At 42.2% G+C, this 13054-nt stretch overlaps 1 protein-coding gene and 1 long non-coding RNA gene across 2 annotated transcripts in view; both read left to right on the top strand.

Annotated features, from left to right (window-relative positions):
- The window catches only part of LOC121641348 (gastrula zinc finger protein XlCGF8.2DB-like), a 56290-nt gene that overhangs the window by 26827 nt on the left and 16409 nt on the right, over nt 1-13054 (top strand). The window lies entirely within an intron of this gene.
- LOC121641597 lies at nt 2620-12902 on the top strand. Its single transcript, XR_006010735.1, has 3 exons — nt 2620-2752; nt 2840-2934; nt 12453-12902. It is a non-coding gene; the product is annotated as an uncharacterized LOC121641597 (long non-coding RNA).

The following is a 13054-nucleotide window of genomic DNA, read 5'->3' as shown; positions in this document are numbered from 1 at the left end:
TTTACCTGGAAGAGGGGTGGGGGGGGATTGGGCTTGGGCTTGGCGTGTGTGTATAAGTGTGTGTGTGTGACAGTGTGAAAAATTTCATTGAGTGTATTTATTCTTAATCATGTAAATAACTTTGTGTTGCCTATGGCATGAAAAGCGCTTTATAAATAAAGTTTGATTTGATTTGTTTTCGTGAAAGCAGTGTCAAAAATTTGTATATAAAAAGAATGGCTCACAAATGAATGGCTCACAGCTGTGAGTCGGTTCCCATCGTTCATTTGAAAGAGTCGTTCTAAAGAATCGATTCGTTCATGAACGTCACATTTTTAAGATCCTGAGATGCCAAGCTCCCAGAGTGTTGAGAACAGTATATGATGGTTGACTGTGTCAAAGGCAGCAGACAGGTTCAGCAGAATAAGGACTGAGGATTGACCAGTGGATCTGGCAAGTCGTAGGGAATCAGTAACTGACAGGAGAGCAGTTTCAGTAGAGTGGCCTTGCCTATAGCCGGATTCATATGGATCTAACAGGTTGTTATCTTGGAGGAACTGTGAGACCTGACTGAAGACGGCATGCTCTAGTAGTTTAGACATGAATGGAAGCAGTGAGACCGGCCGGTAGTTTTCAACCTGGGCAGGGTTGAGTGTGGCATAGGGAAAGACACTGGATTTAAGAGGAGTTGATAATATGGGTTACTGCAGATCTGATTTTAGGTATAATGCTCTGCAGGATGTCAGAGGGAACAGGATCAAGAGGACAGGTCGTGGGTTTTGAGTTGACTAGAAGTTTAGAGACTTTGTCCTCATTTAGAGAGTGGAAAGAGCAGAGTGAGGCACCATTAGCTGGTTTGGTAAGGCTGAGATGGTCAGGCTCAGTGAACTGGTTATTGATGGTAGCAACCTTTTCATTGAAGTAAGAAGCAAACATTTCTGCAGTCAACACAGTGGGGAGGAGGGGAGCGGGTGGTGGAGATAGAAGAGAGTTAAACGGCATGAACAGTTGTCGTGTGTTGGGAACATTGCGGATCTTGTTCTGATAAAAAAAGCTGTCTTGGCAGCCTTTAGGCTGGATGTGAAAATTTCAAGTTTTTGCTGGTATTCAGACAAGTCAGTGTGCTCTTTTGATTTGCGCCACTTTCTTTCTGCAGCCCTGAGTCCGGCTTTGTTATTCCTTAGAACCTCTGTGAGCCATGGACTGGGAGGAGTTTGTCTGGCTGGTTTTGACGCCAGAGGACAGAGTTTGTCCAGAGAGGAGGCGAGAGAGGAGCAGAGTGTTTATGTAGCCTCATTAACAGACAGTAAGGAGAAGTCTGAGTGAGTGAAAGGAAGAATCCATGCTTGGTCACCCAAACACACTAGCATATGTGACCAGATTGTTGCACGATGGCTGCCAAGAGCGTCACCTGCCAGATGGGACTTCAACAGCTGAGTCATCAACACTGTCTTTGAGAACCTAGACGACTTGATGCAGTGTTTTGAATTCATTCATTTGACAGCACCACAGTGATGGAGTCACTTGGTTTTCTGAGGATGCTGCAGGATGAGGACTTCTAGTTTTTCCTGCAGCTGTTTCATTAGATGACACCTCATGTCGACATGCTGTACCAGCAGCTGCAGAAGAAGGACATTGATGCAGTTTTCCAGAGCTTCACAAGCAGTATGCGTGCAGTAAAGCAGAATAAAAACATTTTAAATTATTCTCAACACTGAGCCTTGTCCCTGGTGGGGTCGGTGGCTGCCGATATTGGCCCACCGTTGGCTGTGCCCCGTAACCACAGGAGGCTCTGGCTTGGGCCTCCCTCTGCCGCCCTCGGGGTGGGTCCGGGGTAGTCTTAGTGGTGGGGTGGCCTGGGTTTGTGCCCCAGGATTGCAGCTGATTACTCAGGTCTCTGGGCTACCCTAATCTGCCTCTGGCGTGGTCATATTTGCACGATCACACTCATCTCTGCTCAATCCTGACTCCTCAAACTCTGCATGCAAACACAGTCACCGAGTTGTCCAGTGGATTTATACACAAGCTATTTTTGTTTAGGTTTGATTTATTTATTTATTTACTTATTTATTTTTATGGGTGTGTCTTTGGTTCTTTGGTTGTAGTTGTGATACATCTTGCTGTTGTTGTCTTGGTTTTTTTTAGGAACTCCTAATGACTGTCAGCTTAGTTTACCCATAAAATCTGTAAGAAATTCTCTGTTGTGTTTCTGTACAGATGTAGCAGTTGGTTGTCTGGCGTTAATTTGGATTGAAGGGTCGTTACTTCTATCCACTGTATCTTTGTCTCTACTTCCATCTTTTCCACTTTCCTTTGTACTTCTCTCCATTACTGTCCTTTTTTGTGGTGTTTTTTTTCCCCCCTCTGGTCAGGTCCAGCAAGATTAAATTTATGAAATTTATTAGCTGACTTTGTTGTCACTTCCATCATTTATTTATTTATTTGTTTGTTTGTTTTTGTTTGTTTGTTTATAAGACGATGCATCAAACACCTACATACATATGTCTATGAATAGGATGATGGAAACGTTTTATACCTCCATCCGCTAGAGGGCAGTGACATTCTGTTCGATACGATAGGTTTAACATCCGGGTCACACAGCAAGCACGTTTGACGCTAACGTGAGCGCGTGTGCGTACAACGCAGCGAGCTCTGCCCCAACCTGTGGAGAAACTTTGTTAAATCGAACCAACGTTTCTTTATTAGTACAAGAAACATTAAAGAGTTGAGGTGGAGATAGACGATCTCGAAGATCTGCTTTTCTTCTTTTCAGGTATTTTCTGCAACATTATTTAATGAAAACTTGAAACTACCGCTGGAGACGCCGACGTATCTGGATACTGACTGTTGTTGGTTTCAGTCCGCTGCGGAGACCAGCTCGCGGGGGAGAAACGACGGGACGGAAGGAGGATCGGACAAAACCTTGTTATCGAGGGATCCTAGTCGGGAAGGAAGGTGAGAATTTTCATACTTTGGTGTGATGTGTTTGGTTTTTTAACGGTAATATTCCCGGGAATTGTGTGGTTGTGATGTTTGGAGCTTAGTGAGGTTCAGTTGTAGGTGCGGCGGAGTGGTGGCTCTGTGGGGTTAAAGTGGGTTTGAGTTGCGGTGGAAAATGTTTTCTTTAAGTCTTTTTTACAAGATTTAATTGAAAAACATAAATAATAAGTAAATAACGGGTGAAATGAATTACTGTAATATCCGGCAGGAGTTATGAAATACCCACACTGACGCATCTCAAACCCACAGTGAAGTTTTTCACCCTGCAGTCTGTAATGTGTTCGTCTTCTCCATGCAGTAGCAGCAGTTTGGTTTGTATGACTGCTGTTGGGACAGCAAACTGCTTTCACTGTGGACAGTGGAGGCTTGTACAGGTCTGACACTTATACTGGATGCATATTTGATGCTGTAATCCTTCCTGTGTGGAACTGATACCAAGCTGAAGATCTGTGCGGTAGTGTGCTGTTCTGTGTAGTGTGCCTGCTCAGTTGAAATGTCTGCTCAAGGTTTTACAATGCAAGCACAAAACAGATAATTCACAGCCATCCATTTTCTCATCACACAAATAGCAAAGTGAATCTGGTGCTGAAATTGGCTGCACTGTGTTTGCAAATGCATCACAAAATGCCAGCAGATTTGACAGAATTGAAGCTTTTGGGGAGACTTTCTGCAGTTCTGTAAGATATGAATCCCACTGTAACGAACTGATGTGTGTACACACTGGTTTTTTGAAGTCCTTAGAGCATGCATGTTTGCTGCCTCATCACGCAGACGTTTATCAAGGCATTTTTTTCTTAGCTTTTGTAGTGAAGTCTATTTTGTGTCCTACTTCTGCTCCCACTTCTTCTCGTTTCATCCAGTATGCAGGTTGTCCAGTTATGGTTATTTTCTCTCTGCATCTGACAACTGCTTAAACAGCATCGCCGCAACATGTGTGCATGTCTCCGCTATCCCAGCCATACATGTGCAGTGACCTGATGATATGGTTCCTGATGGCTCAGTGATGGGCTTCAGTGGACAGTCAGTCAGGTGCTGGTCAAGATCTGTAGAAAACACACTGGCAGACAGACAACAACAGTTTACAACAGTGTTCAGTTGTTTCCTATATTTTGCTTCGTTTATAAGGATGTTATATTATTACAGTTTCTGGTTTACAAGCTATGCAAGACTGACATAGTTGCTTGAGTAGGTAGGTATGCTTTATGAAAATGTAGGATTATTAGATCATTTTAAACTTTTAAACTTAAAATTATGTAATATAAATATGAAGTTGTTTCTTTTGCAGCATTGTAATCCATATTAATCATTTATGCTCTGAGTAGGGCTGCACAACATTTCAAATTTACCTTCATCGCAATATTACCCTGTGCAATATACATATTGCAAAGATGGCCTAAACTGTGATAGCTAATAGTGTTTAAGTTTGCGTGTATTTTAAGGAAGTGGCGTGATGTTCCAATTGTAGCTGTACGTTCTTGCGCCGCGTGTGTCAGGGGCCAATCAAATGGACTTTTACTGTGATAAATGCGTCAAGCTGGATACTATGCTAGCACAACAGACCTCTGGTCCAGTCGCATGACGGAGCCCTACATGAGTTTCACCGCGCATTTCCTTACTGAAGACTTCGAACTGAAAACATGGTGTTTTGAAACCATATATTTCCCGGACTCGCACACCAGTGGAGTTGGATTTCAACAAGTGGTAGCAAGCTGGGATCTGCATGAAGAGCAACAGGTCTGCATCACCACGGACAACGGACCCAACACTGTAGGCCACCGAACTGAACAAATGGGTCAGACTCCAGTGTTTCGGCCACATCTCGCCATCGGTAAGTCTTTCAATGACTGGATTATTTAGATAAGTCTTACTGATTATAATTGTAGTAATATTGGTACAGGTTACGATGAACTTTGCCATCCAATTTTACATTAATTTGTTCCAATAGTGAAAAGGGAGAATATGAGAAATGAAGGAGAAGAAAATCTTAAAGTTGATATTCACACATTTTAAATAATTTTTGGTCTGTCTCTTGTTTTTTCCCCATTTTCCCAGAAAATGCGGTTCAAGATGACGTTCGTATTGCTTGAGCTGTTGGGCTGTGCAAAAGGTTAGTGGGGCAATTCTGCCATAAGGAGAATGTGGCTCTTAAAAAAAGACAGCAGGAACTCAACCTCCCACAGCATTCACTCATCACTGAGTGCCCCACCAGGTGGGGATCAAGGCAGAAGATGATGGAAAGAGTTCTGGAGCAGCAACGGGCCTTAAGTGACGTCCTCTCAGCAGAGAGAAAATCAAGGCATTTGAACCAGGCATTAAGTCCTCTGCAACAATTTACTGATGCTGTCTCAGGTGAGAGTTACGTCAGTGTTTTATGTGTGAAAGCAGTCCTCCATCTGATGAAGACATCAGTTCTTGCAGAGACTTACAAAGACAGTTAACAAAATCAGATAAGAATAAGATCCTAAACTACATGAACACGAAGTATGAGAACCCAGCAACCCAGGAACTTCTGGATATGGCATGCTTCATGGATGTCAGATTCAAAGCTAGCAACATTTCCAGTGAAAAGGTCCTGCACATTAAAAACAGGGTGCTGTCAGAATTGGAAGCAGCAGCACAAAAGCTAACTAGGTTCTGCCCCCCCCCCTCTTTTTTTGTTCCAAAGAGAAAGCACCCAGTGACCAAGAAGCCCAGCCCATGAATCCACCCTGTCCCACTGTAAAGAAAGCCAAAAAAAAAAAAATCAAAAATCATTGGGCAGTTTCTTTAAGACAGCCTCACTCCCATCCTAATCCATCATCCAGCTGTTACAGGCAATGGAAGCTAAACTCAAGCTACTTTTTGTCCCCCACCATAGATGGTGAGGCAGATCCTTTGGCTTGGTGGAAACTCCACCGGGTCACCTTTCCACAGCTGAGTAAACTTGCTAGGAAACATCTCTGTATACCTGCGAGTAGGTAGGTAACCCTCAGAGAGACTTTTTAGCACATCAGGAAATATTGTTACATGTGAACGTAGCTGCTTAAAACCCAGCAAAATAAACATGCTGGTTTTTCTGAGCAAGAACCTGCCATAACGTAGAGTCTGGATTCATGTTCTCATTTATTTAAGATTAACATTTTAAACAAGAAACACTGCACTTGGATTTATGTTTACATTTATTTAAACTATTGTACTAAGACACAGAAGTTTGTTTAAATGTTTACATTTGTTTGAATGCATTAAACTTTTTTCTTTTATTCGTATTTCATCAAATCAGGCAGTTGGAGAATCAGGGATGGCAGAAAATGTTTAACGAAATATTTTGGTACCCATTATGAATTTGTAATATACATCTAAGATGTTTTATTTACATAGCAGCTGTAGTATTTAAGCCATTCTTAAATAATAAAACAATATTTTATTGGAAATAATCAGTTTGTTTTGTTTTTTTCTGTTATCTCAATAGGCTATCGAGTACCAACTACCTGGTGTCTGTTTGCACAACGCCTGAAGCTGAAAGACATTGCATATCCTAGTATTTTATTTATCGCGACACAAATCGTCATTGCAGCTGTTGTCACATATTATCGTGCAGCCCTAGCTCGAAGTTTAAATAAGTAAAGAAAATCGGACAAAAGTCCACCGGTCATAACTTAACTTGACAACATCCAGGTTAGCTTACCTTTGCAGTGACGACTGTATTGTTGCAGTCCTGCGGTGGAAATGTGAACAGATCCTGTGCCCAGCCATTCATAAAATGTCCGTGAGCTTCGAGCCATTTTTAATTTCTAAACTGTTCATTTGTGTAAGCACTGACACCATAAACAAGGTAGCTTGTTATATCCAGTGATGAGGTTGGAGGTAATCATGTTGAACCGGAGCGCCATTCCTTAGCTTTGAGGTTGTAAGTATCTGTTATTGATTGTCGACAATTTTGCCAAATACTGATCTCCGACCTCCTTGATAAGTTTGTCCTTGTACAGTATCCTGTCATTCTTCTTTTTATCCATATTGGTGACTGCGTAAACAGTTTTAAAATGTATTACTAACTACAGTACTGCTCTTTTGTTGTTTATATCCAATGTTTATTGGTGAGTCTGGTCAGGCTGCTTATTGATGAGTCTGTGAAGACTGGAAATTGAGATACTGTGATATTGTAGGTATGAGGTGTGTTTTTATAAGGGAGTTTTCTGAATAAAGTGGCAGCTGGTGGGGCTTGTGACGTAGAAATATGGATGTCACGATTAAAGATTCTATGGGTACAATTATTGTCAAAGAAAACATAGTGATTTTATGATTATCACGATTATTCTGTTAATTAATTTCCCAACACTATAAATGTGTAAAACCACATGGACATTCATAAGTTTTTAGGTTTTATTCATTTATATCTTTTTATGCAATCATAACAAAATTACAGCAAAGTAAATCACCAAAATACAGAAATCCTTCATATTACTCTGGATTTCCCTAAGAGAAAACGGATGGAAAAGGCCACAGGACCTCTAACAAACTTGGGAAGCTTCTTTCTGGAAAATATTCAATTAAATTTAATTCCTTATTTCAGAATCACAATTTGGTTCATATTTTAAAAAAGACAAAAAGGCAGTACGGAGAGACTATAAATTTTATCTATAATCTATACAAGCACTTTCTCCTGTGAATTATATTGTACACTGCTCTTTTTAGGCATTGTTAAAACCATAATAAGATTAGGATTAAAATTAAATTAGTCATTGCACAACACTTACATCAGCATTCATTGGTAATTAAATTCTTAAATCCCAGGCTCTCCAACAATGCTAAAAGAATATAAACAAGCATAAAAATTGTCAACAAGAGAAAAAAAAGATAATAAAATTTAAAAAGTTAGTAAAGCAAATAATATAAAATAATATGCAACAAAAAGGTGTTATTTAAAAGTGATGTTGCTGCTGACTAGGGCTGCAACTAATGACTATTCTGATGGTCAATTAGTCACCGACTATTAAAACGACTAGTCGACCAATCGGATTATGTATCTCATGATTATTATAAATGCTTCTTATTTCACTTTCAGCTTTGAACTCTTGCATGGGGTTGTTATGTAAGTCCGACGTTCCTCCTCTTTAAGTGTTCGAGCATTACAGATGTACTTCCGTAGTACGCAAGGTCCGCTTTACAAATCTCACATGTATTTATTTTTTAATTTTAACGTGAAGTTATCCCAGACTTTTGATGTCCTCTGCCACCGTTTTGCTCCCTTGTCCGCTGCCATATTTTTCCTCTGGTGGACTTTACTGCGCATGTGCAACTCTCAGCAGAGATAAAAAAAAAACAGAAGACCGTGTCTCACTCCGTAGTTTTTTTGTTTGTTTTTTTCCCGTTTGCGCATGTGCATTGTGCAACTCTCAGCAGAGATTATGGCATTACATCGCTGCCAAATACCTTGATGAACGTACAAAATACCCTGGTGAGCGTATTTATCAATTCAGCAGTGCATTTCTTAATCAAGAGAGCGCATTGCTCTGATCGCAGGAGCTGTTAATTACTTGCGGGGCCGTGAACCCAGCACAGCCAGCACTGCTGAGCTTCATTTTGTAGTCCGTAAGAGTTTTTAATCCAGCCCCCAGACTCATGGTGTTGGAGCCCTTATAATAAGACTCCACTTTGTCCCTGTACTGACTCTTTGCTCTGCTGATAACTCTCCGTTGTGCATACCTTTGAATTCCTGTACTCCTCCAAATCACCTGAGTTGAAGGCGTCTGTTTGTGCTTTTGGTTTGGCACAGATTTCACTGTTAACCCAGGGCTTCTGACTTGGAAATGTCTGCATAGTAATCCTTGGTACAACGTCAATAGATTTCTCGATGTATCCAATGACCGTGTCTGTGTATTTGTTTATGTCAGTATCCCTAAACACACCACTCCGTCGTGCTGAAGCAGTCGTGCAGGGCCGAGTCTGATTGGATGGACCACTGCTGAATAGTCCGCGTCACCAGTCTGTGACGCTTAAGTTTCTGCCTAAAGAAAGATTTGGGTAAAGATAGATTTAAAAGAATATATTAGCCACATATTTAGAGGCATTGTGGAAGGTCCAGAGAGCCTCTTGCGGCTCCAGAGACGCAGGTTGGAGACCCCTGATTTAGTGTTTGTAAACCAAAATATACTGCATTTTTTTATATAACTGTAGGCCTTCTTTTAAAGGAAAAAGGCGTTTTGTGCATAATGTGATTAATCACAATTAATTGCAACATGTCACGCGATTAATTGCGATTAAAAATTTTAATCGTTGCCCAGCACTAATATATATGTGTGTAAGTATCTGCGTGTGTGTATGTATATTTGTATATATATAAATTGTCCCCTCGCCCTCCATGGGCGGTCTCTCATCCATCCAAGCTCGGGTCCTCTACCAGAGGCCTGGGAGCTTGGGGGTTCTGCGCAGTATCTTTGCTGTTCCTAGGACTGCGCCCTTCTGGACCGAGATGTCACAGGTTTGTCCTGGGATCTGCTGTAGCCACTCTTCCAATTTGGGGTCTACTGCCCCGAGTGCTCCGATGACCACAGGCACCACTGTTGCCTTCACCTTCCAGGCCTTCTCAAGTTCTTCTTTCAGGCCTTGATATTTCTCCAGTTTCTCATGTTCCTTTTTCCTGATGTTGCAATTGCTTGGTATTGCAATGTCAAGAACAACGGCTTTCCTCTGCTGTTTGTCCATCACCACAATGTCCGGCTGGTTTGCCATTACCATTTTGTCGGTTTGGATCTGGAAGTCCCACAGGATCTTAGCTTGGTTATTCTCTACCACCTTTGGAGGTGTTTCCCACCTTCACCTCGGGGCTTCCAGTCTGTACTCCGCACAGATGTTCCTGTACACTATACCAGCCACTTGGTTATGACGCTCCTTGTTAGCTTTCCCTGCCAGCATCTTACACCCTGCAGTTATGTGCTGGATTGTCTCAGGGACCTCTTTGCACAGTCTATACCTGGGGTCTTGTCTTGTACAGTAGATCTGGGCCTCTATTGCTCTGGTGCAGTTGGCCTCAAGGGTGATCTTCCACTGCCACATTGAGTTTGCAATTAAGGCTCTTAGAGTCCTGTTGATGTTATACATCTCCAAGCATTCCATGATCCATGTGTGTGGCATTGAGTCATAGACCTTCTTGTAATTAATCCAGGCAGTGCACAGATTGGTATTCCTGGTTCTGCAGTCCCGAGCGACTGTTCTAACTACCAGCAGCTGGTGTTTTGCTCCTCTGGTATTTTTTACCAATGCCCTTCTGTGCGGTGCTCATGTATTGATCCATGTGTCCGCTTATCTTAGCCGCTATGATGCCTGACATGAGCTTCCATGTGGTGGGGAGACAGGTTACTGGTCGATAGTTGGATGGAACTGTTCCCTTCAGGGGATCCTTCTGGATCAGGATTGTTCGGCCTTCAGTTAGCTATTCAGGGTGGGTCCCATCCTTTAGCAGCTGGGTCATTTGTGCTGCCAGGCGCTCATGGAGTGCAGTTAGCTTCTTCAGCCAGTAGGTGTGAACAATGTCAGGCCCTGGTGCTGTCCAGTTCTTCACACCTGAGACTCTTTGTTGAATGTCTGCCACTGTGATGGTTACTGGTTCTTGTTCAGGGAGGTTGATGTGATCTGCTCTTAGAGCCATCAGCCACTGTGCACCGCTGTTGTGTGATGCCTCCTTCTCCCATATGCCTTTCCACTATTGTTCAGTCTCCAACCTTGGCGGGTCTGCCCTGTTATTAACCTGCCACTGAGAGTACACTTTAGCTGGTTGAGTTGAGAACAGCCAGTTTATTTGCCTTGCTTCAATTTCTCTCGTGTACCTCTTTAGGCAGGTAGCCAAGGCTTGGAGTCGTTGTTTGGCAGTTTCTTTTGCTTCAGGTATGGGCATCTGGCTGTATCTCCTGGGTACCTGTTTTTTCATTGCACCTTTCTGGAGCTCTGATAGTTGGCTCACTTCTCTCCGAGCTGTCTTGATTTTAGCCTCCAACCTCCTCTTCCGTGGTGGATATGTATCTTTATGGTTGCACTTTGGTTGATAGCCAAGCACCTCAAGGATCACTGCTGCTGAGGTGTAGATCAGCTCATTGGTTTCAGTGATGGTCATTGTAGGAATCGTTCTCAAGGCTGCATGAATTCACATCTTCCAGGAGACTTTACGATGGTGCTCCATTCAGCCTCTGTAATTGGCGTCGGGGTTGCCTGATGTTCATTTTTGCCATGATCTTATCTCTTAGGTCAGTCGCTGCCTCGCTCAGTGTGATTGTGCTTATTGGGGCTTCGTACCCTATCTCTGGATGTTGTTAACTCCCCCCTGACCTGGCGTCCTGGCTCCCCTTTGCCGTAGCATTTGTGTTGTACCTCGTCAATCTTCACCTGTGATAGCAGTTGCCATCTGTGGATGTTGGAACGTTGAGCTACTAGTTGTTTGGCAGTGAGTGTTGATTGTGGGTTTTGAAGATTCCATATTTCCCACATTCTCTACATGTAACCTCTCTGACTAGGGTTACTGGAGTAGTAGCATTCCAACAGAGCCTTGTTCTTCCCTCTCGTCCATTTCCGTCTTGTTCCAGTAGTGGTCCAGGGTGCTCTGGTTCCCCAGCACCTGACGCGCATATATATATATATATATATGATGATGTGTGTGTGTGTATATATAAGATAAGATAATCCTTTATCCTAAATTTCGGTGCTACAACAGTAAAGGTGATAAAGGTTAAACCAGTACAAAAAATGGCATTACATCAGGGGTGCCCAAAGTCGGTCCTCGAGGGCCGCTGTCCTGCAGATTTTCCAGTGTTTCCTGCTTCAACACACCTGACTCAAATTAAATAGATCCAACACCCTATTAAGTTTTGCACAATGACTCCTCAATGTGAGTAAGGTGGTTTTGGAGCAGGCACACATCAAAAACCTACAGGATTGTGGACCTTGAGGACCGGAGCTGGGCACCCCTGCATTACAGAGATAAGAACGAAAACCCATACAGAACAAAAACTATATAAAAATTCTACATAAAAAAAATCTATATACAGGTCTATATTAAAAAAGCATATTTACAAAATGAATTTACATTATTGAACAGTACTGATATTGCACGTCTGTGTGCATTATTAGTTTTTGGTTGTGGCTGTGTGGTTACTTAGAGCAGTGCAGATTGTAGAGACTGACAGCAGCAGGAAGGAAGGACCTGCGGTATCTCTCCTTCACACACTGCGGGTGAAGCAGTCTGTCACTGAAGGTGCTGCTTTGTATGTGCATATATATGTGTGTGTATATATGTGTACATATATATATGTGTGTGTGTTTGTGTGTATATACATATATATATATATATATATACACACATATTCCACTGTTTTTCTTGTTGACAGAGTTATTGTGCATGCAGACAATTTATAGGTGTGACTTTAATGAAGCTGTGAGGGAATGAAGTGTGAATTCTTTGTACTACTTGGTCATGAAATACAGTTTTATCTTTCTTTTTATTTCAGTGTTCCAGGCAGATGTAGAGCAGCTGTTGCTGACTACACAGGAGGTTTCTTGGAGTTTGGACAAGCAGGACCCAGAGGAACTATGGCCCAATCAGGATGGAGAACAATTGATGATGGGCTGATGGAGAGTGTCACCAGTCTTCCAATGATGATGGCTCCTGTGAAGACTGAAGATGAGGAAAAAGAACTTCAGCCTTGGTCATTTTCAGCCCACCTTCATCAAACCCAAACTGAAGGTAACACAGAAGTAAAGGCTCCAACCAACAACCCAGATAAACAGATTAAATCAGAAACAGATGGAGAGGACTATGGAGTACCAGAAATAACCAGTGACCCAAACAGTTATTTACAGCAACACAGTGACATAAAGGCTTCAGGCTCTTCTGAGATAAAACATTTGCCACATTTTGGACCTGAAATGAAAGACGAAGATAAAAGCTGGAATGACCACATGGTTCAGGTGTAAACAATGATGTGGAATGTAACACTTCCAAAACCTCCGTCAGCTGCTCTGAATGTGGTGAAGAGTTTAACTCTCAACGATCTCTCCAGAGACACTTAACAAAAAGGTCTTTGAGCTGCTTTAGAGTGTCACAAAATTA

This window comes from Melanotaenia boesemani, chromosome 6 (genome assembly GCF_017639745.1).
Source record: "Melanotaenia boesemani isolate fMelBoe1 chromosome 6, fMelBoe1.pri, whole genome shotgun sequence".
Lineage (NCBI taxonomy): Eukaryota > Metazoa > Chordata > Actinopteri > Atheriniformes > Melanotaeniidae > Melanotaenia > Melanotaenia boesemani.
The sequence above is the reverse complement of the archived record's forward strand: the minus strand, read 5'-3'. Positions and strand labels throughout refer to the sequence as shown.